Genomic DNA, 16894 nt, shown 5'->3' with positions numbered 1-16894 from the left:
GTTCTCTGCCTGAAAAATGCTCCATATCTGTGCTCAGTGTGCTGCAAATATCTGTGCTCAGTGTGCTTTATTGTGGGGACTGGGGACCACCAGTATTATATAGTAGGAGGACAGTGCAGAGTTTTGCTGACCAGTGACCACCAGTATTATACGTTCTCTGCCTGAAAAATGCTCCATATCTGTGCTGCATTGTAGTATATAGTAGGAGTACAGTGCAGAATTTTGCTGACCAGTGACCACCAGAATTATATCAGTACGGTACAGTAGTCCACTGCTCTACCTACCTCTGTGTCGTCAAGTATACTATCCATCCATACCTGTGGTGCATTTAAGTTTTTGTGCGCAGTATATATATAGTAGTAGGACAGTGCATAATTTTGCTGACCACCAGTATATAATATATAGCAGTTTGGTACAGTAGGCCACTGCTCTACCTACCTGTGTCGTCAAGTATACTATCCTATCCATACCTGTGGTGCATTTAAGTTTTTGTGCGCAGTATATATATAGTAGTAGGACAGTGCATAATTTTGCTGACCACCAGTATATAATATATAGCAGTACGGTACAGTAGTCCAGTGCTCTACCTACCTCTGTGTCCTCAAGTATACTATCCCATCCATACCTGTGGTGCATTTAAGGTTTTTGTGCGCAGTATATATATAGTAGTAGGACAGCGCATAATTTTGCTGACCACCAGTATATAATATATAGCAGTACAGTAGTCCACTGCTCTACCTACCTCTGTGTCGTCAAGTATACTATCCTATCCATACCTGTGGTGCATTTAAGTTTTTGTGCGCAGTATATATCTAGTAGTAGGACAGTGCATAATTTTGGTGACCATCAGTATATAATATATAGCAGTACGGTACAGTAGTCCACTGCTCTACATACCTCTGTGTCATCAAGTATACTATCCCATCCATACCTGTGGTGCATTTCAGTTTTTGTGCGCAGTATATATATAGTAGTAGGACAGTGCATAATTTTGCTGACCACCAGTATATAATATATAGCAGTACGGTACAGTAGTCCACTGCTCTACCTACCTCTTTGTCATCAAGTATACTATCCCATCCATACCTGTGGTGCATTTAAGTTTTTGTGCGCAGTATATATATAGTAGTAGGACAGTGCATAATTTTGCTGACCACCAGTATATAATATATAGCAGTACGGTACAGTAGGCCACTGCTGTACCTACCTCTGTGTCGTCAAGTATTCTATCCATCCATACCTGTGGTGCATTTAAGTTGTGCACAGTATATATAGTAGTAGGCCATTGCTATTGATATATTAACTGGCATATAATTCCACACATTAAAAATGGAGAACAAAAATGTGGAGGGTAAAATAGGGAAAGATCAAGATCCACTTCCACCTCATGCTGAAGCTGCTGCCACTATTCATGGCCAAGACGATGAAATGCCATCAACGTCGTCTGCCAAGGCCGATGCCCAATGTCATAGTAGAAAGCATGTAAAATCCAAAAAACAAAAGTTCAGTAAAATGACCCAAAAATCAAAATTAAAAGCGTCTGATGAAAAGCGTAAACTTGCCAATATGCCATTTACGACACGGAGTGACAAGGAACGGTTGAGGCCCTGGCCTTTGTTCATGGATAGTGGTTCAGATTCACATGAGAATGGAAGCACTCATCCTCTCGCTAGAAAACTGCAGTGCCACTCCTAGATGGGCCAGGTGTTTGTGTTGGCCACTTGTGTCGCTTAGCTTAGTCACACAGCTACCTCATTGCACCTCTTTTTTTCTTTGCATCATGTGCTGTTTGGGGACTATTTTTTGAAGTGCCATCCTGTCTGACACTGCAGTGCCACTCCTAGATGGGCCAGGTGTTTGTGTCGGCCACTTGGGTCGCTTAGCTTAGTCACACAGCTACCTCATTGCGCCTCTTTTTTTCTTTGCATCATGTGCTGTGTGGGGACTATTTTTTGAAGTGCCATCCTGTCTGACACTGCAGTGCCACTCCTAGAAGGGCCAGGTGTTTGTGTTGGCCACTTGTGTCGCTTAGCTTAGCCATCCAGTGACCTTGGTGCACCTCTTTTTTTTCTTTGCATCATGTGCTGTTTGGGGACTATTTTTTGAAGTGCCATCCTGTCTGACACTGCAGTGCCACTCCTAGATGGGCCAGGTGTTTGTGTTGGCCACTTGTGTCGCTTAGCTTAGCCATCCAGCGACCTTGGTGCACCTCTTTTTTTCTTTGCATCATGTGCTGTTTGGGGACTATTTTTTGAAGTGCCATCCTGTCTGACACTGCAGTGCCACTCCTAGATGGGCCAGGTGTTTGTGTCGGCCACTTGGGTCGCTTAGCTTAGTCACACAGCGACCTTGGTGCACCGCTTTTTTTTCTTTGCATCATGTGCTGTTTGGGGACTATTTTTTTGAAGTGCCATCCTGTCCGACACTGCAGTGCCACTCCTAGATGGGCCAGGTGTTTGTGTCGGCCACTTGGGTCCCTTAGCTTAGTCACACAGCGACCTTGGTGCACCTCTTTTTTTCATTGCATCATGTGCTGTTTGGGGACTATTTTTTAAATCGGCCATCCTGTCTGACACTGCAGTGCCACTCCTAGATGGGCCAGGTGTTTGTGTCGGCCACTTGGGTCGCTTAGCTTAGTCATCCAGCGACCTCGGTGCAAATTTCAGGACTAAAAATAATATTGTGAGGTGTGAGGTGTTCAGAATAGACTGAAAATGAGTGGAAATTATGGTTATTGAGGTTAATAATACTATGGGATCAAAATGACCCCCAAATTCTATGATTTAAGCTGTTTTTGAGGGTTTTTTGTAAAAAAACAACCGAATCCAAAACACACCCGAATCCGACAAAAAATTTTCAGGGCGGTTTTGCCAAAACGCGTCCTAATCCAAAACACGGCCGCGGAACCGAATCCAAAACCAAAACACAAAACCCGAAAAATGTCCGGTGCACATCACTAATTTTTATGAACATGAGCTCTTCCACATTTTCAGGAAGTAGCCTCCTATTCTCACCGCTCACAAAGTTCCTGGCTATGCTAAACATTCTTTCCGAGTACCACACTTATGGCTACTATGTCAGATTGATTCATGGTAGAAGAGTCAATAATTTTGGGCAATTCTTTTAGGTCTGACCAGATGTCATAATGGTGTGCTGAGTGGACTCATCCTCATTACCAGTGGGTCTCTGGAAAAGGGTTTGTTTTTTCCTGGCAGCAGCACTTTCAGGAGAAACTGAAGGTAACCTTGTTGTGTCATGTGCCACTTCTGCTGACAACTTGCTCACAAGATCTTTGCATCTCTGTGTCAGTTGGTAAAAAGACATTATGTATGCCTAGAATCAAGCATGGTTGCCAAAATGTAGTAATCTGATTGCAAGATGTTGACAACCCATTGGTCCTGGTGTTCCTAGGATTTATCTACAAGTATGAGGCTAATCCATTTGTGGATGCTATGTGGTTCCTAAAAAAACTTTTTACCCACACAATGGGCCTTTAACTCACCTGTGTACTTTTTCTCATGGTTGACGTGCCACACGGTGACCAGTCAGGTGATTATACATAGTCTCTTATGTTTTTGGCATCTGACGCCATACATATTTGCAAACCACAATAATGTAGATATATAGTGGTTATACTACCCATAAGTGGAGTGACCAAATAGGCGAGCTTAATAATTGCGGTCATACCTCACTGGAGATGCCCAATCTCTTCTGACCTTGGAAGCTAAGCAGTGAAAGGCCGGGTTAGTACTAGGATGGGAGACCACCTCTGAACACCCTGGTACTGCAATAAATTGGCAGCCTAACATAGTGTCATTCACACTTATACCACTTGGTACTTGGTTTTTTTCATGACCAATGATTTAATTCTCTGCATTAACAATGATCCATAATGAATATATGCAGAATAAATGATGGTCATATATTGCATAAGAGATAATGTATATTGAGGTTATAATTTAAGTACTACAGATACCAATCTTTCGGCATTCCGCATACTGTGATATTGATATCACTAATGATATAGAATTTATTTTCATATTTTCGTGAAGCTATTTTGTTCACATTTAACTACTCCTAGAATATAATTTTAATACTTATCTATTAAAAAGAAGTTCTTATCAGTATCATATATGTTACATTTTCATCCTCTGAATTAGAGTGCTCCCACAAAAGAGTCTCTTCCAATATTTCTCTTTTTGGTTCTCTCGGTTGACTTTTCTGACTCTCGGGAGCACTACTGAAAGCAACAAACACAAGTATCAGGATAGATTATCCATATACACATGGTTGCTATATCTAGAAGCAATTCAATATAAATTCAGTTTTTCAGAGGACACTATCTGCTTAATTCTGGACTTGTGTGGTTCCCATTAAAACTTCTCTAAAACCCATTGGTCCTGGCAAAGTGATTAAAGAGCTTCAGCTACAAGTCCAACATCTTTAGCAGGATTTCTTTGTTTAATACCTTCCTTCAGTTTCTCAAGCTGCTTTTCCAGTAGTTTAATCACCTGACTCAGGCTGGCACTGTTTGAACTCACTTCATTGGTTGCTATTTTAAATTGTTTCAATAGCTTGAATAAAATGGATAGTATTCTCCACTTTCCTGGACTAAGGTACATTCCTCCTCCTCTACATATGACATGGACTGTTGTGTAGGTTTGGATGGATTGTTGCTGTTCCTCTATTCGCTGAAAAGGATTAATTCCACCTTGTTCCCACATCTTGCTTTAGTTGGTGGCATGGAAATTAGACTGAATGGTGAAAATGTCCAGCAATTTTCAGTCCACAGACCTGTCGACCTAGAACATGTTGACCTAGAAACCCTGTTGACCTAGTGACTGTCGACCTATAGTGGTTGACCTAAACATTGTCGACCTAGGCACTGTCGATCTTCAGACCGGATCCCAAGACAAAACAAATATATATAATGAAGGCGCTCAAGAAAAAAAAAAAATTTATGTGCTGTTTGTGTCTATATTTAATTTCATAAAATGCTTGCTATCTTAAATATCCCTTCTGTCCATAAGTGTGAAGAAAGAAAGCGTTATATCCTCTCATTATTCTTAAATTGAATAAAATATGCTCTTTATAACTTAGAATAAAAGACACCTCAAGGTGACATTGAAGTCTTGTATAATATAATTTGTATGTTTTATTATTGTTATTTATTTTAAGATATAACTCACTACTTTTAGTAACTTTTTAGTTAATTTTATAGGTAAATTGGAAATCTAGAACACATGCTGTTGATTTTTAAATAAGGTTGCTATGTTCCAATGGGAATACACTTACAACATGGACTATTATGAGTTAAAATCAATTATCCAATCAGGAGCCCCTTATTGGGATAAAAAGCAGCTATGGCAACCAGTGACCCACCCTCTGAGGAAACCGCCGTTCTTGTGGGCGGAGAAACGCGTCAAATGACTGCACAACAGGTAGACCGCAGGTAGAACGCAAAGACCGGAAGCCCGGACCCGGAGGTCGCAATACGCGATCGTAGCGTGCATGCCGTGGCTACAGCCACAGCCCTCCATCTCCTGCACCCACTGCTGGGACTTTTAAGCTGCAAAGAGAACACATAGGAGGACACACAGGACTGTGTATTCCAATAGGAGTGCTCCTTACAGTCACACTTTAAATGGAAGGAGAAGTATAACACCACAAAATACCTCACACTGCTGTGATTGAGAACTGAACTTTTTTCATCCCCATTTATTTCTGTTGCATGTGCATACTAATCAGCTCTAAGACAAGAGAACTTAACTAACAAGCAACCTGTTAGCCTGCATGTGGAGCCATTATTACCTATGCTGTTCCCTGTTGTGCATGTGTTATGTTTTTTAATGTGGTCATTTCTAGCCACTTTAATTTGTTTTAAATCTTAATAAATTGCTAAGAGATGCGATCACAACCCTGAGATGCTGATAGCATCTCACTGGGCTCCCGGGGTGCGCACGCACAGTGCGGCCGCTGTGTGTGCACACTCCACAAAGTAATTCAGACTGCGATTGCTGCCGCAGCAGCAATGCAGTCTGAATTACCCCCAATATTAGTTGCTTTATCGGGAATGAGCTGGTGTTTTCGTTACATACTGCTGCTGCTGAAGGCAATACACCCACCCAGTGCGCTATCACAGTCATGTAATCCTTAGTTTGACCACTGTTGCTTGTCCATATATCTGTGGTTAAGTAGACTGTGGGTACAATGGCATTTTCTAGGCCAAGCATTATTTTTTTATAACCTCCCGTTACAAGCAAGGAATTACTGTGCTGATATAATTGGAACCGAGATGGAATTTTGTAGCGAGGACACAGGACCTGAATTAACTGTCTAAAACTAGAATCATTAATGGTGGCTATTGGACAGAGATATAACATTTGAAAAGTTGTCATGGCTTCAGTGATCGTTGCTGAACTGGATGGCAGCTTTCATACTTGCTTCCTCTTGCAAAGGATTGTTTCACAGTCAATTGTTGTTTGAAACTATTAGTCTTCTTGGTCATCTTCTGGGATGAAGAAGCCTCAGTTAGCCTTTGCAAATTATTTGCAGGACAACCTCTGATCATTAATGAGGAGCTTGATGAAGAAGGTGTTGGTGGTGGAGATTGCATGTGCTTGGATCTAGCTGCCTTTTCTTGAATTTTGGGTCCCCTGGACCACCTTTAGTAGCTGTTGAAGCTCTATCATGACGCAGCACTAGTACTGGGTTGCTGCTCCTGCTTTTCTATCAACTGATTCATCTCATTTATCTTTTTACACGCTGCTGCGACTAACTGCACTTATAGTAATGGCACACTGGCACCTAATGAGTATTAGTGTACAACACAAACCTGAACAACACACGTTTTATTTAAAAAAAATTACACACTGAGACTCACAGTGCTTCTTTTAATGGTGACACACTGGCAACTAATAAATTTTATTATTTTGCAACACAATACCTGAACCTGAACAGCAGACACATTTTATTTTAATTTTTTTTACACACTATGGCACAGTGCTTCTAGTAATTGTGATACACTGCCATCTAATGTTGTTATTTTTTGACAATTTTATTTTAATTTTTAACACGGTGCCTGCACTGAACACACAACACAGTGCCTCACACTGCTGCATCCACAGCCCTTCACTGACAGTCACAGCAGTGCTGCACCCCACAGCCATTCACAGTCTGACACAGTCACAGTAGTGCTGTGGCCCACAGCCCTTCACTCAACCATTCACAGTGCTGTAGCCCACAGCCCTTCACTGACAGTCACAGCAGTGCTGCACACCACAGCTCTCCACAGTCTGACACAGTCACAGTAGTGACTGTGGCCACATCCTATATAATAAAAGGCTAATGCTGCTCCTCACCTCTATGGTGCACTGGCGGCCAATAGATGGTGCCCGGGCGAGCAATTCAAATATTTCTCCATTTCTGGAGTGCACAAACACACAGACACACACACCTACACTCCTCAGCATGATAGAGCACAGGCTCCCAGCAGCTATGTCATTTTGATGGGCTGGTAACTAATCTCTAATATATACACAGATTTGCCCTTATACATCATTGCTGCAGTTGTGCCAAATTGCCCCTCTCGGCGCACTAGGTCCCATGCAATTCTGCTAGCGGTGGACATCTCTATTGCATATTTACCAAAAAGTGCATATTAGTCAGAATGAGATGTGACTAGGATACAACAGAAAACTGTGCTGATTAATATGACATGCAACACTTGTATATCTGTGTGCAACTGATTCTGCATATGAAGTGGTATAATGCAGCAGCCGTAGCTTTTTTTCCCACACCAAGTTCCATTGTGATATGTATACAGATACACAGATATACAGGTGTCCCAAAAAAATCAGCAGTATCCTGGTGCATCAGATGCACAAGTATGTCACTGTGTATTGGAGCACCACAGTGCTGTATGGCTGTACAGTACTTAGCCCAAGAGAGATTGTAACCTTATCGTATTGATTGCTGTTTGTCTTCCGTCACCTGTGTCCTGTTATATTCTGTAAAACCTACTCTAGTTTGGAATCACTGTGTGGACTAACCTACTTGCTCACACCTGCTACGCATATGCCAATAAGTTATGGGTCCAGGCCTATGGCTGAGAAGGAAACATTCAACAGGATTTGTATTTGATATTGAAGGTGAAAATGTACACTCCAAGTGCAAGTATGAGCTTCATAAAATAGAATGGCTCAGATAACTAATCTACAAGTAAATTCGCTATAGAAATGCAGTTAAAGCATGAGAAGCTGATTGATCCAGGAGAAAACCCAAATCCAGATGATGTGGGTGGAGCCATTGGAACCATTGGTTTGGAAAAGCAAGTACTGTAGATTGCATCATCAATGGAATGGTGTCCACAAAGGACATATGGGTAGCTCTGCAAACAGCTTACGAAGATAAAGGTCTTATGAGGAGAATAAACCTCAGACGCACTTTGGGGGTCATTTCGAGTTGATCGCTAGCTGTTTTCGGTCGCTGCGCAGTGATCAGGCAAAAGAATGGCACTTCTGCACATGCGTATGCGGCGTAATGTGCACGCGCGTCGTACTATTACAACAAAACTATGTAGTTTCACACAAGGTCTAGCGAAGCTTTTCAGTCGCACTGCTGGCCGCAGAGTGATTGACATGAAGTGGGCATTTCTGGGTGTCAACTGACCGTTTTCAGGGAGTGTTCGAAAAAACGCAGGTGTGCCAGGAAAAACGCAGGCATGGCTGGGCGAACGCAGGGCATGTTCGTGACGTCAAAACAGGAACTGAATAGTCTGAAGTCATCACAAGCGCTGAGTAGGTCTGGAGCTACTTTGAAACTGCACATTTTTATTTTGTAGCCGCTCTGCGATCCTTTTGTTTGCACTTTTGCTAAGCTAAAATACACTCCCACTGGGCAGCGGCATAGCATTTGCACGGGTGCTAAAAACTGCAAGCGAGCGATCAACTCGGAATGACCCCCTTTGTGTGGTACTAAACTAAGTGAATGTAAGGACATGAATAAGATGTTGTCCATGATAAGATGTTATCCATGTCCCCACTTTAACCCTTGAGCGGCGGGAGGCTGGCGGCCATGTGGGTGGTGCTGCCAGATGGTGCTCTAAGGGGGAGGACACAAAGGCCCAATAGATACTGCACTGGTAACTAAGAAAATTATAGGATATAAAGTGTATAAACCAACCATTTGAGAAAGAAATTCAAATAAGGGCCACTGAGAGGTCCTTCTAAAAATCAATGAGGGTTGGAGGTGCGCCACTAAGCAAGATTAAAGTATTTTTTTGGGGGGATTGTTAGTGTAGGCCACTAGTGGACCTGTCACTAAGAGAGCTTAGTGTGTGGCGCACTCTTTTGAAATGATTATTTTGTATTAAAAATATTTCAAACTTTTATTTCCATATCTAAAAAAATGTTACAGGAAGGACAGGCATCCTATCCTATTTGATAACCTGAAGAAAATGCAGAAAAATTAGTTATTTTTACATATTTTGCTATTATTTTATATAACTAAAATATGAATATAAAATTCATATATTTCTTTGCCTATTTTTTTGCCTATAAGGTAGGATCCTCACACTGATGTTAGTGATCTTTCGATTTATTATTTTAGGCAAAGAAAGGAAAGAAAAAAGGAATGTGATTAAATAAGCAATATGAAATATTAGTTAATTTATTCAGTGCTAATTAGGCTACTGATAGGCTCTCTTAAGAGACTGTATCATGTAAGTGGGCATTATACACAGATGCAGTACTATATACATGTGGGCATTATACACAGATGCAGCACTATATACATGTGGGCATTATACACAGGTGCAGAAGTATATACATGTGGGCATTATACACAGGTGTAGCAGTACATACTTGTGGGCATTATACACAGGTGCAGCAGTACATACATGTGGGCATTATACACAGGTGCAGCAGTTTATACATGTGGGCATTATACACAGGTGCAGCAGTATAGACATGTGGGCATTATACACAGGCGCAGAAGTATATACATGTGGGCATTATACACAGGTGTAGCAGTACATACTTGTGGGCATTATACACAGGTGCAGCAGTACATACATGTGGGCATTATACACAGGTGTAGCAGTATATACATGTGGGCATTATACACAGGTGCAACAGTATATACATGTGGGCATTATACACAGGTGCAGCAGTATATACATGTGGGCATTATACACAGGTGAAGCATTATATACATGTGGGCATTATACACAGGTGCAGCAATATTTACATGTGGACATTATACACAGGTGCAGCAGTATATACATGTGGGCATTATACACTGGTGCAGCGGTATATACATGTGGACATTATACACTGGTGCAGCAGTATATACATGTGGGCATTATACACTGGTGCAGCGGAATATACATGTGGACATTATACACAGGTGCAGTAGTATATACATGTGGGCATTATACACTGGTGCAGCGGTATATACATGTGGACATTATACACAGGTTCAGCAGTATATACGGTTGTGTTCATAAGTTTACATACCCTATCAGAATTTATGATTTTCTGGCCATTTGTCAGAGAATATGAATGATAACTCACAAACTTTTCTTTCACTCATGGTTAGTGGTTGGGTGAAGCCATTTATTGTCAAACAACTGCATACCTCCCAACATTTCATACTTACAAAGAGGGACAAACGCGCAGCGAAGCCACGAGCGCTCCCGAAAAATGGGCATGGCCTAAGAAAAGGGGTGTGGCTTTGAGGAAAGACCCGCGATCTCGAGCCACGCCCTCGTTTTCATCACTGAGGGGGCATACCCAGCACTCTGTGAGCTGCTGGCATGCCCTCTCTCCCTCTGTCTGCACTGAATAGATGCAGTGCGCATGCGCACAGCGTCTATTCACCTCTGCTCTGCTAAGCAGGGCAGCGAGAGACAGAGCCTCTCAACTGCCCCCCCCCCACACCCCCCACCACGGGACACTGCGGCCCGCAGGTAGGACAGCGGGACAGTCCCTAAAAAAACGGGACTGTCCCGCGAAAATTGGGACGGTTGGGAGGTATGCAACTGTTTTTACTCTTTTTAAATCATAATGACAACAGAAACTACCCAAATGACCCTGATCAAAAGTTTACATACCCCAATTCTTAATACCGTGTATTGCCCCCTTTAACATCAATGACAGCTTGAAGTCTTTTGTGGTAGTTGCAGATGAGGCTCTTTATTTTCTCAGATGGTAAAGCTGCCCATTCTTCTTGGCAAAAAGTCTCCAGTTCCTGTAAATTCTTGGGCTGTCTTGCATGAACTGCACGTTTGAGATCTCCCCAGAGTGGCTCAATGATATTGAGGTCAGGAGACTGAGATGGCCACTCCAGAACCTTCACTTTATTCTGCTGTAGCCAATGACAGGTTGACTTGGCCTTGTGTTTTGGATCATTGTCATGTTGGAACGTCCAAGTACGTCCCATGCGCAGCTTCCGGGCTGTTGAGTGCAAATTTTCCTCCAGTATTTTCTGATAACATGCTGCATTCATCTTGCCATCAATTTTGACCAAGTTTGCAGTGCCTTTGTAGCTCACACATCCACAAAACATCAGCGATCCACCTCCGTGTTTCACAGTAGGAATGGTGTACCTTTCATCATAGGCCTTGTTGACTCCTCTCCAAATGTAAGGTTTATGGTTGTGGCCAAAAAGTAAAATTTTGGTCTCATCACTCCAAATGACTTTGTTCCAGAAGTTTTGAGGCTTGTCTCTGTGCTGTTTGGAGTATTGTAAGCGGGATGCTTTGTGGCATTTGCGTAGTAATGGCTTTCTTCTGGTGACTCGACCATGCAGCCCATTTTTCTTCAAATGCCTCCTTATTGTGCATCTTGAAACAACCACACCACTTTTTTTCAGAGAGTCCTGTATTTCAGCTGAAGTTATTTGTGGATTTTTCTTTTCATCCCGAACAATTTTCCTGGCAGTTGTGGCTGAAATTTTTGTTGGTCTACCTGACCGTGATTTGGTTTCCACAGAATCCCTCATTTTCCACTTCTTAATTAGAGTTTGAACACTGCTGATTGGCATTCTCAATTGCTTGGATATCTTTTTATATCCCTCTCCTGTTTTATACAGTTCAATTACCTTTTCCCGTAGATCCTTTGACAATTCTTTTGCTTTCCCCATGACTCAGAATCCAGACAATCAGTGCAGCACTGGATGTAAAAGATGCAAGATGCAAGGGTCTTTCAGGAGTCCAGAAACTCACTGACCTTTTATACACACACACTGATTACAAGCAAACAGATCACAGGTGAGGATGGTTACCTTTAGTAGCCATTCAAACCCGTTTGTGTCAACTTGTGTGCATGTTATCAGGCCAAAATCTCCAGGGTATGTAAACTTTTGATCAGGGTCATTTGGGTAGTTTCTGTTGTCATTATGATTTAAAAAGAGTAAACACAGTTGTTTGACAATAAATGGCTTCACCCAACCACTAACCATGAGTGAAAGAAAAGTTTGTGAGTTATCATTCATATTCTCTGACAAATGGGCAGAAAATCACAAATTCTGATAGGGTATGTAAACTTATGAGCACAATTGTACATGTGGGCATTATACACAGGTGCAGCAGTATATACATGTGGGCATTATACACAGGTGCAGCAGTATATACATGTGGGCATTATACACAGGTGCAGCAGTATATACATGTGGGCATTATACACAGGTGCAGCAGTATATACATGTGGGCATATACACAGGTGCAGCAGTATATACATGTGGGCATTATACGCAGGTGCAGCAGTATATACATGTGGGCATTATACGCAGGTGCAGCAGTATATACATGTGGGCATTATACACAGGTGCAGCAGTATATACATGTGGGCATTATACACAGGTGCAGCAGTATATACATGTGGGCATTATACACAGGTGCAGCAGTATATACATGTGGGCATTATACACAGGTGCAGCAGTATATACATGTGGGCATTATACACAGGTGCAGCAGTATATACATGTGGGCATTATACGCAGGTGCAGCAGTATATACATGTGGGCATTATACACAGGTGCAGCAGTATATACATGTGGGCATTATACACAGGTGCAGCAGTATATACATGTGGGCATTATACAGGACATTATAAGTACCAGCCAATCAGCTCCTGTCATTTTTCAAACACAGCCTGTGTCATGGCAGTTAGGAGCTGATTGGTTGGTACTTTATCTCCAGCGACTTTATCTCCATCCAAGGCTTAGTAAATAGACCCCTAAATCATTACAGCAGAGGATTAAGTCCGACAGCCCTGGCTCAGTTAATCCTATTAAAGGATAGACGAGGAGGGCTCCATCTGTAGTATACAGTATATAACATATCCGAGTATATGTAATAGAGGGGGGCCTGATTCAGAGGCGGAAGCAATTCTGATATTTTCGCAGTTGGCTGATGTTTATTCTACTGTGCGCATCTGAGTCGCGCTTCCCATGTGCCGCCATGGTCTTACAATCACGGCCGCATACAGTAGTGGATTAGGATGCAGAGTGACGGTGACTGTTTGCGGGAGATAACCGGGGGCGCCTACAAAAACGCAGGAGTGTCGCGACCATTTGTTGGGAGTGTAACAGCCAGCGACTGCACCTTGCACGCTGTTTCACCGGCCTAGCGGCTTAGTAGCGATGGACACCCTATGGTTGCTCAGATGTCTAATGGTGGGACAGATGTGCATATGATGCGTCTTTGCACACAAATAGTAGAATGGAAACTCTGGCAATGAGCGTCTCTATACACAAGACTGTGGCTGCAACATTATCTTATCTTCTCAGATCCGCTGCGCACAAAGGCCCTCATTTTTGCAGCCGTGAGTGTATTTTTGCTTTGCAAGTGTGCGATCGCATGTGCAGCCGAGCGGTACGAAAAAGTTTTGTGCAGTTTCTGAGTAGCTCAGAACTTACTCAGTCGCTGCGATCACTTCAGCCTGTCCGGTCCCGGAATTGACGTCAGACACCCGCCCTGCAAACGCCTGCGTTTTCCCTACCACTCCCAGAAAATGGTCAGTTGCCACCCACAAACGCCCTCTTCCTGTCAATCACCTTGCGATCGGTTGTGCGAATGGATTCTTCGCAGGAAAATTGCACAGCAACAACGCTGTTTGTACCCGTACAACGTGTGCGCGCACATTGCGGTGAATACACATGTGCCGTTTTGCCATTTTTTAACTGATCGCTGCGCTGCAAAAATCGGCAGCGAGCGATCAACTCAGAATGACCCCCAAAGACAAAGCAGTGATGGGAATTGCGTCCGACCTCAATCAGGCAAGGGACACGGGAGCATAGGGAACGGATGGACGGATCCATTATTGTGCCTGTGCGATGTACGCTCAGGTTTGAAATTGCAAAATGTAAATGCACCTCTAGTTCTATCACTACTTTATTACCAATCCATGAAAACAGCTATAAAAATAAAATCTAAAAATCTATTATAAATGTTAAACAATTGCAAGACCCTCTGTGTATACGGCGCGCGTACACTGCAATGTAAATATAACATTTCATAAAGCCTAAACAGAATATCACATAAGATTTAAATATTTAGACCTAATGTGCAGCTAAATCCATTCATCGTTTCCTGCAGAAGATAGCGGCCTTCCTAATGAAGATGCTTATTCTCATTGCACTTTGCTCAGGGGACTAAGGGGGTCATTCCGTCCTGATCGCACGCTAGCTATTTTTTGCAGCACTGCTATCAGGTCAAAACTCTCAAAACTGTGCATGCGTATGCACCGAAATGCGCAGGCGCGTCGTATGGGTACAAAGCGGATTGTATCTGGGCGATGGATGTAACGAAGAATCTATTCGCACAGCGGATCGCAAGGAGATTGACAGGAAGAAGGCGTTTGTGGCTGGCAACTGCCCGTTTTCTGGGAATGTTTGGAAAAACGCAGGCGTGTCCAAGAGTTTTTAGGGCGGGTGTCTGACGTCAATTCCGGCCCCGGACAGGCTGAAGTGATCGCAGCGGCTGAGTAAGTTCTGGGCTACTCAGAAACTGCACATACGTTTTTGTACCGCTCTGCTGCACATGCGAGCGGTACACTTGCAAAGCGAAAATACACTCCCCTACAGGCGGCGACTGTCTGATCGCAGCGCTGCAAAAAATAGCGTGCGAACAGGTCAGAATGAACCCCCATGTACTAAGCCGTGGAGACAGATAATGTGCCAACCAATCAGCTCCTAACTGCCATGTTACAGGCTGTATTTGAAAAATGACAGCTAGGAGCTGGTTGGTTGGCACTTTATCTTTTTCCACTTTATCTCTCTCCAAATTTTAGTACATCTGCCCTAAAGTTTACTATCCCGCAGTAACCTGAGATAACTGGAAGTGTAATTTATGACGTGGAGTTCTCTCTGAGACAGCTGGATGAAGCACAGTAACTGGATCGATGCGGCTCCGGTATGAAAAGGTCCCACCACGTCTATATGGAGGAACACGTAAATATGGGGCAGCGTTCTAAAGCTAAGGTCGTAAAGGGACTGTAGCCACTAAATATACCAGCATATAACTTTAACTACCTGCAAACGTGAATTGTCGCAAATGGAACAGGAAAGACAATGAAAAAAAGTATTTTTTCTCTTCGTACCTAAAATCTATAAAAATAGTGATATGCAGGGGTCCATGTGTAGGTTATGCATGAGATATTGCAATACCCAGCGTGTGTCTGCGGTGTAATACAGAGGGACGCCCTTCTCGTGGAGCAAGATTTTATGGTGAACAAAATTTGTGGGGTTTACCTAAAAGCCGGACGGTTCACAAATTCACATAACGAAACTATCGTTCCATCATGTGGCGGAGAAGTAGCCGCTAGCGGGACGTTTTCTGCATACGGTATTTTATTTGCCTGAACATTGTAAAAAAATCTTTATAGTGCGCGCAACTGACCCATCCGTGGGTAGGGATGGCCATCGACCATTGATTATTCGAAATCATCGATGGTATATGGCCAATGTCGAATACTTTTACCATCGATGGGGGAGACTAGATGGCCATCCCTATCCGTGGTGGGCCGGGGTGATAGAGGGTGTGGTCAATTCTGGGAGGTGTGGCCATGTACCCTCCAGAAAATATAAAATACTATGGGGGTAATTCCAAGTTGATCGCAGCAGGATTTTTGATAGCAATTGGGCAAAACCATGTGCACTGCAGGGAAGGCAGATATAACATGTGCAGAGAGAGTTAGATTTGGGTGGATTATTTTGTTTCTGTGCAGGGTAAATACTGGCTGCTTTATTTTTACACTGCAATTTAGATTGCAGATTGAACACACCCCACCCAAATCTAACTCTCTCTGCACATGTTATATCTGCCTCCCCTGCAGAGCACATGGTTTTGCCCAACTGCTAAAAAATTTCCTGCTGCGATCAACTTGGAATTACCCCCTATGCACGCTGCAAAGGGGCCCTCCAACAGGCCCAGGTAATTAGTACTCCCTCCCTCTTGGCTTCCCTGAAAGACAGTATCAACATACTGTACAGTACTCTCACTGTAACCTCTAATGAGTCCGTTCCTTGCCCTTGTATTCCATTCTAGTAAAACAACTCCAGTCTAATAGTCTGAGGTAAATTCTCAGGATTTCCTCTGCTCCGGCACTGTATATTATGCTGGATTTACCTGTTCTAAGATAATTGCTTCTACAAGTAATGTTAGAATATTACTGAATATTTTATACATAGCAGATGCTTCCCAGGCTGGTCTGTGTCGCATATAATGGATATTGTGACAGGGAGAAATGAGGGGAAAATTATAGTCAGAGTGTGAGAAGGTTATAAAGCCCATTAAAATACCATTAAACCAAGTCCATTATATCGTGCTTATTGCATAAATTCTCGTAGCGTCCGACAATTTCATCCTGGAAAACAGGCAACAGTACAGGCC

At 42.8% G+C, this 16894-nt stretch overlaps 1 pseudogene; it reads left to right on the top strand.

The window, feature by feature from the left end:
• The first annotated feature begins 3673 nt into the window (after positions 1–3673).
• Positions 3674–3793, top strand: LOC135053750 (5S ribosomal RNA; annotated as a pseudogene).
• Positions 3794–16894: the final 13101 nt, after the last annotated feature.

This window comes from Pseudophryne corroboree, chromosome 2 (genome assembly GCF_028390025.1).
Source record: "Pseudophryne corroboree isolate aPseCor3 chromosome 2, aPseCor3.hap2, whole genome shotgun sequence".
In the NCBI taxonomy this organism is placed as follows: Eukaryota; Metazoa; Chordata; class Amphibia; order Anura; family Myobatrachidae; genus Pseudophryne; species Pseudophryne corroboree.
The sequence above is the reverse complement of the archived record's forward strand: the minus strand, read 5'-3'. Positions and strand labels throughout refer to the sequence as shown.